General features: G+C 38.7%; 1 non-coding gene across 1 annotated transcript; it reads left to right on the top strand.

Annotated features, from left to right (window-relative positions):
* The first annotated feature begins 9,252 nt into the window (after positions 1 to 9,252).
* Positions 9,253 to 9,360, top strand: LOC130937058 (small nucleolar RNA R71). Its single transcript, XR_009068294.1, has one exon. It is a non-coding gene; the product is annotated as a small nucleolar RNA R71 (small nucleolar RNA).
* The last annotated feature ends 4,475 nt before the right edge of the window (positions 9,361 to 13,835 follow it).

Here is a 13,835-nt window from a genome sequence, read left to right as displayed (position 1 = left end):
GTTGAACTGCTTGACACTCCTCTGTTATCTGTTTAGATATTTGCTGTTTTGCTTGATTCAACTGCAGTTCTATGTTCTTGTTAGCAACTTTAGTTTCATAGAGCATCTCTTTAAATTCTGCTAACTGTTCTGTCATCAGGAGCAATTGTTGATTAAGCTCAATTATCTGTTCTTGAGGATTAGGGTCAGTGACTACTGTCATGACTTCCTCATCTGGAGAGAACTCATTGCTAGAATACAAATATTGGTTTTTAGCAACAGTGTCTATAAGCTCTTGAGCTTCTTCAATTGTCTTCCTCATGTGGATAGATCCACCAGCTGAGTGGTCTAAAGACATCTGAGCTTTTTCTGTAAGCCCATAGTAGAAAATGTCTAACTGTACCCATTCTGAAAACATTTCAGAGGGACATTTTCTTAGCATACCTCTATACCTCTCCCAGGCGTTATAAAGGGATTCATTATCCTCTTGTTTAAAGCCTTGGATGTCCAGCCTTAGCTGTGTCATCCTCTTTGGAGGGTAAAAATGATTCAGGAATTTGTCTGACAACTGTTTCCATGTCTTTATGCTTGCTGTAGGTTGGTTATTCAACCACCTTTTTGCTTGATCTTTTACAGCAAATGGAAACAGTAATAGTCTGTAGACATCCTGATCCACCTCTTTATCATGTACTGTGTCAGCAATTTGTAAGAATTGTGCCAGAAACTCAATAGGTTCTTCCTGTGGAAGACCAGAATACTGGCAATTTTGCTGCACTATGATAATGAGTTGAGGATTTAGCTCAAAGCTGCTTGCTTTGATGGGAGGTGTACAGATGCTACTCCTATATGCAGCTGTAATGGGGTTAGCATATGACCCCAGAGTCCTTTTGGACTGATCAATCCCACTTAGGTCCATAATGGACAAAAGGGAGGTGATAATGATTGCAAACAGATAAATTTTGTTTGTTTTTTTTTTTTTGAATTAACGAAAAAAATAAAATAAAACAAAGGAAAATTAAAGTAAAAATTCGAAAATCAAAAAGAAAATAAGATCAAAGCAAATTGAGAACTGAATCAATTAGTCAATTAAAAAGATTTTGAAAATAGCAATTAAAAAGATATGATTGAAAATTTTTTATGAAAAAGATTTGATTTTTGAAAAGAGGAAAGAGAAAAACACAAAAAGACACCAAACTTAAAATTTTTAGAAAATCAAACACTAATTTTTTCGAAAATTTTAAGGGAAAAACACAAAGAGGACACCAAACTTAGAACTTTTACGGATCAAAAAGGGACTAAGGAACTGCAAATTCGAAAAATTAAAAGAAAAGCAAAAGCATGCAATTGACACCAAACTTAAAATATGAAACTAGACTTAACTAAAAGACTCTAAACCAATTAAAAACAAAACAGTGCTAATCTAAGCAACAAGATAAGCCGTCAGTTGTCCAAACTCGAACAATCCCCGGCAACGGCGCCAAAAACTTGGTGCACGAAATTGCAATCACACTTTTGCAATCCCGCACAACTAACCAGCAAGTGCACTGGGTCGTCCAAGTAATACCTTGCGTGAGCAAGGGTCGATCCCACGGAGATTGTCGGCTTGAAGCAAGCTATGGTTATCTTGTAAATCTTAGTCAGGATATCAGAAATTATCAGGATTGATTGTGAAAAGCAAAAGAACATGAAATAAGTACTTGTTATGCAGTATGGAGAATAGGTTGGGGTTTTGGAGATGCTCCATCTTCTGAATCTCTGCTTTCCTACTGTCTTCTTCATCAAACACGCAAGGCTCCTTCCATGGCAAGCTGTATGTAGGGTTTCACCGTTGTCAGTGGCTACCTCCCATCCTCTCAGTGAAAACGTTCCTCTGCTCTGTCACAGCATAGGCTAATCAGCTGTCGGTTCTCGGTCAGGCCGGAATAGAATCCAGTGATTCTTTTGCGTCTGTCACTAACGCCCCACCTGCTAGGAGTTTGAAGCACGTCACAGTCATTCAATCATTGAATCCTACTCAGAATACCACAGACAAGGTTTAGACCTTCCGGATTCTCTTGAATGCCGCCATCAGTTCTAGCTTATACCACGAAGATTCTGGTTAAGGAATCCAAGAGATATCTACTCAATCTAAGGTAGAACGGAGGTGGTTGTCTGGCACACGTTCATAGTTTAGAATATGATGAGTGTCACGGATCATAACATTCATCCGGGTTAAGAACAAGTGATATCTTAGAATGGAAGCAAGCATGATTGAATAAGAAACAGTAGTAATTGCATTAATCCATCAAGACACAGCAGAGCTCCTCACCCCCAACCATGGGGTTTAGAGACTCATGCCGTGGAAAATGCACAAAGAAACGTGTAAAGTGTCATGAGGTACAGATACAATGTCAAAAGATCCTATAAATAGTGAACTAGTAATCCTAAGGTTTACAGAAATGAGTAAATGACAGAAAAATCCACTTCCGGGCCCACTTGGTTTGTGCTTGGGCTGAGCATTGAAGCTTTCATGTGTAGAGACCTTTTCTGGAGTTAAACGCCAGCTTTTATGCCAGTTTGGGCGTTTAACTCCAAGTTTTATGCCAGTTCCAGCGTTAAACGCTGGAATTTCTGAGGCTGATTTGCCACGCCGGTTTGGGCCATCAAATCTTGGGCAAAGTATGGACTATCATATATTGCTGGAAAGCCCAGGATGTCTACTTTCCAACGCCGTTGAGAGCGCGCCAATTGGGCTTCTGTAGCTCCAGAAAATCCACTTCGAGTGCAGGGAGGTCAGAATCCAACAGCATCTGCAGTCCTTTTCAATCTCTGAATCAGATTTTTGCTCAGGGCCCTCAATTTCAGCCAGAAAATACCTGAAATCACAGAAAAATACACAAACTCATAGTAAAGTCCAGAAAAGTGAATTTTAGCTAAAAACTAATAAAAATATACTAAGAACTTAACTAAAACTACTAAAAACATACTAAAAACAATGCCAAAAAGGGTACAAATTATCTGCTCATCACTAAACTAGGAGAATCAATAACACTATCTGAATTCTAAGTTCCTATGGATGCCAATCATTCTAAACTTCAAGGGATGAAGTGAGATGCCAAAACTGTTCAGAAGCAAAAAGCTATTAGCCCCGCTCATCTAATTAGAATTGAGCTTCATGTAAAACTGTGAGATTGCCTCTTGATCTTCAGGCTATCCGATTTTATTTATCGAGTTGCTTGGGGACAAGCAACAGTTTAAGTTTGGTGTTGTGATGAGCGAATATTTCATACGCTTTTTGGGGGTGTTTTAATATAGTTTTTAGTAGAATCTAGCTACTTTTTAGTATATTTTTATTAGTTTTTATGCAAAAATCACATTTCTGGATATTACTATGAGTTTGTGTATTTTTCTATCATTTCAGGTATTTTCTGGCTGAAATTGAGGGACTTGAGCAAAAATCTGATTCAGAGGCTGATAGAGGACTGCTGATGATGTGGGATTCTGACCTCCTTTCACTTGAAGTAACATTTTTAGAGCTACATAAATCTAACTTGCGCTCTCTCAATTGCGTTCAAAAGTAGACATCTAGGGCTTTCCAGCAATATATAATAGTCCATACTTTGCCCAAGTTTAGATGACGCAAACGGGCGTTTAACGCCAGCTTTCTGCCCTATTCTGGTGTCAAACGCCAGAAACAAGTTACAAACCAGAGTTAAACGCCAAAAACAGGTTACGAATTGGCGTTTGACTCCAAGAATAGCCTATGAACGTAAAAGCTTCAATGCTCAGCCCCAGCACACACCAAGTGGGCCCCAGAAGTGGATGTCTGCACTATCTATCTTAGTTTACTCATTTTCTGTAAACCTAGGTTACTAGTTGAGTATAAAAACTACTTTTAAAGATTTATTTTGGACCTGATGACATTTTTTACATCTAAAATTGTACCTTTGACAGCATGAGTCTCTAAACCCCATGGTTGGGGGTGAGGAGTTCTGCAACGTCTCGATGAATTAATGCAAGTATTTATGTTTTCTATTCAATCTCGCTTGTTTCTATTCTAAGACGTTCATTCGCACTTCAACATGGTGAATGTGATGATCTGTGACACTCATAACCATTCTCAACCTATGAACGCGTGTCTGACAACCACTTTCGTTCTACTTTAGATTGAATGGGTGTCTCTTAGGTTCCTAGCTCATGAGTTTGACTACCTCTCCTGACAACAGAGCATTTAAATCCGTGAGATCAGAGTCTTCGTGGTATAAGCTAGAATCAATTGGCAGCATTCCTGAGATCCGAAAAGTCTAAACCTTGTCTGTGCTATTCTGAGTAGGATCCGGGAAGAGATGACTGTGACGAGCTTCAAACTCATGAATGCTGGGCGTGGCGACAGTTGCAAAAGGATCAATGGATCCTATTCCAACATTAGTGAGAACCAATAGATGATTAGCCATGTACATGGACCCTTTTCACCGAGAGGACGGCTGGTAGCCATTGACTATGGTGATCCACCAACATACAGCATGCCATGGAAGGAGACCTGCCTGCATGAAGAAGAAGACAGTAGGAAAGCAGAAATTCAAATGACAAAGCATCTTCAAATTCCAAGCCTGCGTAACAATTATTCATTTCATGCTCTTTCACTTTTTACAATTAAAACTAAAGAACCTTATTGATATCCTGACTAAGAATAATAAGATAACCATAGCTTGCTTCAAGCTGGCAATCTCCGTGGGATCAACCCTTACTCACGTAAGGTATTACTTGGAAGACCCAGTACACTTGCTGGTTAGTTGTGTGGAATTACATAATGTGAGAGTAATTTTCATGCACCAACCTTCATGACACAAGCACATGGTTAGGGACAGCTTGATTTAGCTGCTTAGGCCAGGATTTTATTCCTTTGGGCCCTCCTATCAACTGATGCTCATAGCCTTGGATCCTCCTTACCCTTGCCTTTTAGTTTAAAAAGGTTAGTGGCTTTTTGCTCTTGCCTCTTGGTTTAAAGAGCTATTGGCTTTTTCTGCTTGCTTTTTCTTTTTCTTTATTTTTCTTTATTTTTTGCCCCTTTTGTTTTTCTCTTTTTTTTTGTTTCGCAAGCTTTGTGTTTTTCACTGCTTTTTCTTGTTCAAGAATCAATTTTATGATTTTTTAGATTATCAATAACAGTTCTCTTTTTTCATTATTCTTTCAAGAGCCAACAATTTTAACATTCATAAACTTCACTATAAAAAATATGCACTGTTCAAGTATTCATTCAAAAAACAAAAAGTACTGCCACCACATCAAAATAATTAAACTAATTTTAAGATAGAATTCGAAATTCATGTACTTCTTGTTCTTTTGAAAATAGAAACATTTTTCATTTAAGAAAGGTGAAGGATTCATGGAACACTCATAGCTTTAAGACATAGACACTAGACACTAATGATCATGTAATAAAGACACAAACATAGTCAAATCATAAAGCATAAAAAACCAAAATACAAAGAAATAAGAACAAGAAAATTAAAGAACGGGTCCACCTTAGTGACGGTGGCTAGTTCTTCCTCTTGAAGATCCTATGGAGTGCTTGAGCTCCTCAATATCTCTTCCTTGCCTTTATTGCTCCTCCCTCATGGCTCTTTGGTCCTCTCTAATTTCATGGAGGATAATGGAGTGCTCTTGGTGCTACATCCTTAGTTGCTCCATGTTGGAACTCAAATCTCCTAAAGAGGTGTTGAGTTGCTCCCAATAATTGTGTGGAGGAAAATGCATCCCTTGAGGCATCTCAGGGATGTCTTGATGAGGGACTTCCTCATGCTCTTGTTGAGGTCCATAAGTTGGCTCTCTTGTTTGCTCCATCCTATTTTTAGTGATGGGCTTGTCCTCTTTAATGAATATGTCTTCCTCTATGACAATTCTAGCGAAATTGCATAGGTGACAGATGAGATGAGGGAAGGTCAACCTTGCCAAAGTGGAGGGTTTGTCAGCTACCTTGTATAGTTCTAGAGGTATGTTCTCATGAACTTTCACTTCCACTCTAATCATGATATTATGGATCATGATAGCCCGATCCACAGTTACTTTGGACCGGTTGCTAGTAGGAATGATAGAGCGTTGGATGAACTCTAACCATCATGGGGTTTGAGGTCAAGCCTTCTCAGTTGAACCGACTTGCCTTTGGAGTCTCTCTTCCATTAGGCTCCTTCCACACAGATATCCATGAGGACTTGGTCCAACCTTTGATTAAAATTGACCCTTCTTGTGAAAGGATAAAGATATCCTTGCATCATTGGCAAGTTGAATGCCAACCTCACAGTTTCTGGACCCAGAACCACTGTGAGCCAATTCTTTGGGTTTGGATTCACACTTTAATCATGGTTCTTAGTGATCCATGCGTTAGCATAGAACTCTTGAACCATTAAGATTCTGACTTGTTGGATGGGGTTGGTGAGAACTTTCCAACCTCTTCTTCGAATCTCTTGTCGGATCTCCGGATATTCGCTCTTTTTGAGCTTGAAGGGGACCTCGGGGATCACCTTTTTCTTGGCCACAACTTCATAGAAGTGGTCTTGATGGACCTTTGAGATGAATCTCTCCGTCTCCCATGACTCGGAGATGGAAGCAATTGCCTTCCCTTTCCTCTTTCTAGAGGTTTCTCCGGTCTTAGGTGCCATTAATGGTTATGAAAAAAAACAAAAGCAACGCTTTTTTCCACACCAAACTTAAAAGGTTTGCTCGTCTTCGAGCATAAGAAGAAAGAAAGGAGGAGAAGAAGAAGAATTGGAGGAGATGGAGATGTGTGAAGGGTTCGGCCAAGGGGGTAGGAAGTGTTGGTGATGTGTGAAAATGAAGGAGTGAAGAGGGGTATTTATAGGGTAAGGGTGGGAAGGGAATCCGTGTGAGGAGGGTTAGGTTTGGGAGGGAAGTGGGTTTGGATTTGAATGGTGAGGTAGGTGGGGTTTATTTTGGGAAATAGTGGGTGGATGTGAGTGGTGGAGAGGTTATGGGGAAGAGGGTAGGATTTGATAGGTGAATGGTGTTTGGGGAAGAGTGTTATGGAAAGGTGTGAAGAAGGAAGAGAGTGAGTTGGGGTAGGTAGGGATCATGTGGGGTCCACAAATCCTGAGGTGTCAAGGATTTCTCATCCATACACTTTTCTGGCGTTTAAACATCCACTGTGTGCCATTTCTGGCGTTAAACGCCAGGCTGATGCCCATTTCTAGCGTTAAACGCCAGTCTGGCTGCCAATTCTGGTGTTTAACGCCCAGAATGCTCCAGACTGGGCGTTAAACACCCATTCTGCTACCCTTACTGGCGTTTAACGCCAGCCAGACACTAGACACCCTTTTCTGGCGTTAAATGCCAGTCTGGCTGCAAATTCTGGCATTTAACGCCCAAAATATTGCCAAACTAGGCGTTAAACGCCCATTTTGCTATCCTTACTGGCGTTTAAACGCCAGTAATTTCGTCCTCCAGGGTGTGCTATTTTTGATGCTATTTTTGATTCCGCTTTAATTCTGCAGCTGTTTTTGTGACTTCACATGATCATCAACCTAAAGAAAACATATACTAACAATGGAGAATAAAATGAAAAAGTAATTAATATAGTTAAATAAAATTGGGTTACCTCCCAATTAGCGCTTCTTAAATGTCAATAGCTTGACAAGAAGCTCTTACAGAGCTTCACAGATGCTCAGAGCATGGTTGTGGCCTTCCAACACCAAACTTAGAAGATGAGTGTGGGGGCTCTATCTGACTCTGTATTGAGAGAAGCTTTTCATGCTTCTTCTCCATGTTTACAGAAGAAGATCCTTGAGTCTTTAACACAAGGTAGTCCTCATTCAATCGAAGAATTAACTTTCCTCTATCCACATCAATCACAGGCCTTACTGTGGCTAGGAAGGGTCTTCCAAGGATGATGGATTCATCCTCATCCTTCTCAGTGTCTAGGATAATTAAGTCAGCAGGAACGTAAAGGCCTTCAACCTTCAATAAGACATCCTCTACAAGTCCATAAGCCTGTTTCATTGATTTGTCTGCCATCTCTAGTGAGATTCTTGCAGCTTGTACTTCTAAGATCCCTAGTTTCTCCATTACAAAGATTGGCATAAGGTTGATACCTGACCCCAGGTCACACAGAGCCCTTTCAAATGTCATGGTGCCTATGGTGCAAGGTATTAAAAATTTTCCGGGATCCGGTTTCTTTTAAGGCAATGTTTGCTGAATCCATGTATTCAATTCATTGATGAGCAATGGAGGTTCATCCTCCCGAGTCTCATTACCAAATAACTTGGCATTCAGCTTCATGATAGCTCCTAGATACTGAGCAACTTGCTCTTCAACAGCGTCTTCGTTCTCTTCAGAGGAATAATACTTATCAGAGCTCATGAATGGAAAAAGTAAGTTCAGTGGAATCTCTATGGTCTCTGTGTGAGCCTCAGATTCTTTTGGTTCCTCAATAGGGAACTCTTTATTGGTTAGTGGACTTCCGTTGAGGTCTTTCTCACTAGGAATCACTGCCTTTTCACTCTCTCCAGGTTCGGCCATTTTTGTTATAATTATGACCTTGCACTCTCTTTTGGTATTCTTTTATGTATTGCTCGAGAGAATACTAGGAGGAGTTTCAGTAACTCTTTTACTCAGCTGACCCACTTGTGCCTCCAAATTTCTGATGGAGGACCTTATTTCATTCATGAAATTGAGAGTGGTCTTAGATAGATCAGAGACTATATTTGCTTAGCTAGAGAGACTCTGCTCAGAATTCTCTGTCTGTTGCTGAGAAGATGATGGAAAAGGTTTGCTATTGCCAAACTTATTTCTCCCACCATTATTGTTGTTGAAGCCTTGTTGAGGCTTCTGTGGATCCTTTAATGAGAAATTTGGATGATTCCTTCATGAAGGATTATAGGTGTTTCCATAGGATTCTCCCATGTAATTCACCTTTTCCATTGTAGGATTCTCAGGGTCATAAGCTTTTCCTTTAGAGGAGGCTTCTTTAGCACTGCCAGATGCAGCTTGCAATCCAGTCAGATTCTAAAAAATTATATTGACTTGCTGAGTCAATATTTTATTTTGAGCTAATATGGCATTCAGATCAATCTCAAGAACTCCTTTCTTCTGAGTTATCCCATTATTCACAGGATTTCTTTCAGAAGTGTACATGAACTGGTTATTTGCAACCATCTCAATGAGTTCCTGGGCTTCTGCAGGGGTTTTCAGATGAGGCGATCCACCAGCAGTATGGTCCAATGACATCTTGGATAATTCAGACAGACAATCATAGAATATACATATGATGCTCCATTCTGGAAGCATGTGAGAAGGACACCTTTTGGTTTATTGCTTGTATCTTTCCCAAGCTTTATAGAGGGATTCACCTTCTTTCTGTTTGAAAGTTTGGACTTCCACTTTAAGTTTGCTCATCTTTTGAGGTGGAAAGAATTTGGTCAAGAAAGCATTGCCCAAGAGTTTAAGCTTTCTCTAGGTTATGAGTCCAACCATATCTTAGCTCTGTCTCTTATAGCAAAAGGAAAAAGCATAACTCTGTAGACCTCGGGATCAACCCCATTTGTCTTAACAGTATCACAGATCTGCAAGAATTTAGCTAAGAACTGATGAGGATCTTCTGATGGAGGTCTACGAAACTTGCAATTCTGCTAAATTAGAGAAACTAATTGAGGCTTAAGCTCAATGTTGTTTGATCCAACGGTAGGAATTGATATGCTTCTTCCATAGAAGTTGGAAGTTGGTGCAGTATAGTCACCAAGCATCTTCCTTGCATCTCTTGCATTGTTGCTGGGTTCGGCTGCCATGTCTGCTTCTTTTTCAAAATTCTTTGTAAGGTCCTCTCTGGAGTGTTGTGCTTTAGCTTCTCTTAGCTTCTTCTTTAGAGTCCTTTCAGGTTTAGGATCAACTTCAACAAGAATGTTTTTATCCCTGTTTCTACTCATATTAAAAAGAAGAGAACAAAGGGAGTAGTGGAATCCTCTCTGTCACAGTATAGAGATTCATTGATGTGTCAGAAAAAAAGAAGAATAGAGGAATGAGGTAGAGAGAATAAGAAGAATTCGAACACAGAGGGAGAGAGAGGGTTCGAATTATAAGTAGAAGAGAAGTGTTACCAAATAAATAGAAAGAGATGAGAGAGAGAGAGAGTATTCCAAAATTAAATCTAAAATAATTAGTTAATTAAAAAGATTTTTGAAAAAGTGGTTAGTGATTTTCAAAAATTGGAAGTGGAAAAGTGGTTAGGTGGTTTTGAAAAAGATAAGAAATAGTAATTAGTTGAAAAGATTTGAAAATAATTTTGAAAAGATAAGAAGTTAGAAAAAGATTTTGAAATTAAAATTAAAAGAGATATGATTGAAAAAGATTTGATTGAAAAAGATATGATTTGAAAAGATATGATTGAAATAGAAATAAAAAATATTTGATTTTAAAAATTGATGACGTGACTAACAAGAAACTGAAAGATATAATTCTAGAATTTAAAGATTGATCTTTTTTTAACAAGAAAGTAACAAACTTGCAATTTTTTGAATCAAAACATTAATTGTTAGCAAGGATTTTTGAAAATGTGATATGAAAAAGATAAGATTTTAAAATTATGAATTAAAACATGAAAATTTGGAAAAAGTTTGAATTGGAAAAGAAATTACCTCCCTTGTGTCACTCTGGCGTTTAACGCCCATTTGGCTGCCTCTTTGGGCGTTTAACGCCCAGCCAGATACCTTGGCCGGTGTTAAACGCCAGGAATCCTTCTTTACTGGGCGTTTTTCTAAACGCCCAGAATGCTGCCTTTTCTGGTGTTAAACTCCCAGAACACTGCCCATTATGGCGTTTAACGCCCAGAATGATAGCCATTCTGGCGTTTAACACCCAAAGTGCCTATTTACTGGCGTTCTAACGCCAGTGAGCTCTTTTTCTCTGTGATTCTTCTGCTTTATGTTCTATACATACATACATATATATATATATATATATATTTTTGACTTTTGAATTTTGAATGAGTAGAGAGAAAACCAACAAAATGAAACAAAACTTAAAATTTTAAGATCAAAACAAATAATGCATGTAAGAACACTTTGAATGTCAAGATGAACACCAAGAACACTTTGAAGACCATGATGAACATCAAGAACATATTTTTGAAAATTTTTAAGAAAAGAAAGACATGCAAAACACCAAACTTAGAAATTTTGAATGTTTAGACACTTTGGATTCAAAAATACATATGAAGAACAAGAAAAGACACAAAACAAGAAAATCTGAAGATCAAAGTAGGAAAACCATCAAGAACAACTTGAAGATCAAAGAAGAACACAATGCATGAATTTTCGAAAATTTTAAGAAACTTAAATAAAAAATGCAGTTGACACAAAACATAAAATTTGACACAAGACTCAAACAAGAAACACAAAATTTTTTTGGTTTTTATGATTTTACTAATTTTTTTTGTATTTTTCGAAAATAAAAATAAAAAGCTTAAGCATAAAATAAAATTACCCAATCTAAGCAACAAGATGAACTGTCAGTTGTCCAAACTCAAACAATCCCCGGTAATAGCGACAAAAACTTGGTGCACGAAATTGTGATCACACTTTTCACAACTCTGCACAACTAACCAGCAAGTGCACTAGGTCGTCCAAGTAATAAAACCTTATGCGAGTAAGGGTCGATCCCACAGAGATTGTTGGCTTGAAGCAAGCTATGGTCATCCTGTAAATCTCAGTCAGGCGGATTCAAATGGATATGAGGTTTTGATAATTAAAAGATAAATAAAACATAAAACAAAATAAAGATACTTATGTAATTAATTGGTGGGAATTTTAGATAAGCGTTTGGAGATTCTTTGTTGCTCTTGAACCTCTGCCTTCCTATTGTCTTCATCCAATCATGCGTGCTCCCTTCTATGGCAAGCTGTATGATCCTCTCAGGGAAAATGGTCATCTACGGTTTCTGTACGACTAATCAACTGTCGAATTTCTCGTCTCGGATGAAAAATACCGGGTACAGCTACCGCATGGCTAATCATATGTCAGTTCTCACTTGTGTCGGAATAGGATCCCTTGATCCTTTTGCAGACTGTCACTGCGTCCAACAGTCGCAAGTTTGAAGCTCGTCGTAGTCATCCCTTTCCAGATCCTACTCAGAAGACCACAGACAAGGTTTAGACTTTCCAGATCTCAGGAATTCTGTCTATTGGTTCTAGCTTATACCACGAAGGTTCTAATCACGAATTCGGATGCTCTGTTGTCAGGAGAGGCGATGCAAATCTGTGGATCAGAGACCCAAGAGAATATACTCCGGCTGTCATCCAATGACTATGTTGAACATCATGTAGACAGCTTGTGGTTGTCAAGCACTCGGATCTTGGCTAAGCGAGTAACGAAGATAATAGGTGATTGTCACGGGTCACCCTTTCATTCTGACTTAACTGAATTAAGTACGAGAGTATATCTTGGAGAAGAAGTAGGCATGAATTGAAAGAAAAACAATAGTACTTGCATTAATTCATGAAGAACAGTAGAGCTCCTCACCTTAATCTTTGAGGTGTAGAAACTCCACCGTAGAAAATACATAAGAGAAGAAGGTCTAGGCATGGCCGAATGGCCAGCCTCCCATAAACGTGCAAAAATGATCTAAAGTGATCAAAAAGCTATTCCAAAGATCCAAATACAATAGTCAAAAGTTCTATTTAAACTAAACCAGTAACATAGGTTTACAGAAAATGAGTAGATAGTGCAGAAATCCACTTATGGGGCCCACTTGGTGCGTGTTTGGGCTGAGCTTTAAAGCTTTCACGTGCATAGGCCATCCTTGGAGTTAAACGCTAACTTGGGTGCCAGCTTGGGCGTTTAACTCCAGTTCTGGTGCCAGTTCTGGCGTTTTACGCCAGAAAAGGGTCTCTGGTGGGCATTTGGACGCCAGTTTGGGCCATCAAATCTCGGGCAAAGTATGGACTATTATACATTGCTGGAAAGCTCAAGATGTCTACTTTCCAACACAATTAAGAGCGCGCCAATTAGGCTTCTTTAACTCCAGAAAATCTACTTCGAGTGCAGGAGGGTCAGAATCTGACAGCATCTGTAGTCCTTTCTCAGCCTCTGAATCAGATTTTTGCTCAGGTCCCTCAATTTCATCCAGAAAATACCTAAAATCACAGAAAAGCACACAAACTCATATTTATGTCCAGAAATGTGATTTTTTCATAAAAACTAATAAAAATATACTAAAACGTAACTAAAACTTACTAAAAACTATGTAAAAACAATGCCAAAAAGCGTATAAATCATCCGCTCATCAGCTACCCTATTTGACTCCTTTCTTGATCATCTAACCCGAGTTCTGAAAAGATGCCAAGAGACAAACCTAATTCTAAACTGGGAGAAATGACACTTTATGGTAATTGAAGGCATTGTTCTTGGACATCAGATCTCAAATAAGGGGATAGAAAGTGGATCAAGCTAAGGTGGAAGTGATTGAACGCTTGTGATGACAAGTCACCTTAGCCTAGTTTCACTAGTCTTTTTCTTTGTTTTCATTAGGTTTTATGCACTTTCTTGCATTCTAAGTAAGTAATTTGGAATGAAAATGCATGACTTCTTTAAATCAAACAACCACCATTTAATTGATGCTAAATCATGAGGTTTGGGCTAAAATTGATTGATTTTTAATGATTTGTAAACCTTGTGAATTTGGTGATACTTTGATTGTTTGTTTTGATTTTTTGTAGGTGAAGAAAAGAAGAAAAGAAGAAAGCGTGGCTTAAGAAGTGTGGCTCAAGAAAAAGAAAAGTGTGGCAAAGAACATGAGGAAGCGTGGCACATGAAAGGAGCACAACAAAAATTTCCAAGGAAGCAATGTTTCAATGCTCTGCTCACTTTGTGAGC

The sequence above is a fragment of the Arachis stenosperma genome, chromosome 6 (assembly GCF_014773155.1).
Source record: "Arachis stenosperma cultivar V10309 chromosome 6, arast.V10309.gnm1.PFL2, whole genome shotgun sequence".
In the NCBI taxonomy this organism is placed as follows: Eukaryota; Viridiplantae; Streptophyta; class Magnoliopsida; order Fabales; family Fabaceae; genus Arachis; species Arachis stenosperma.
The sequence above is the reverse complement of the archived record's forward strand: the minus strand, read 5'-3'. Positions and strand labels throughout refer to the sequence as shown.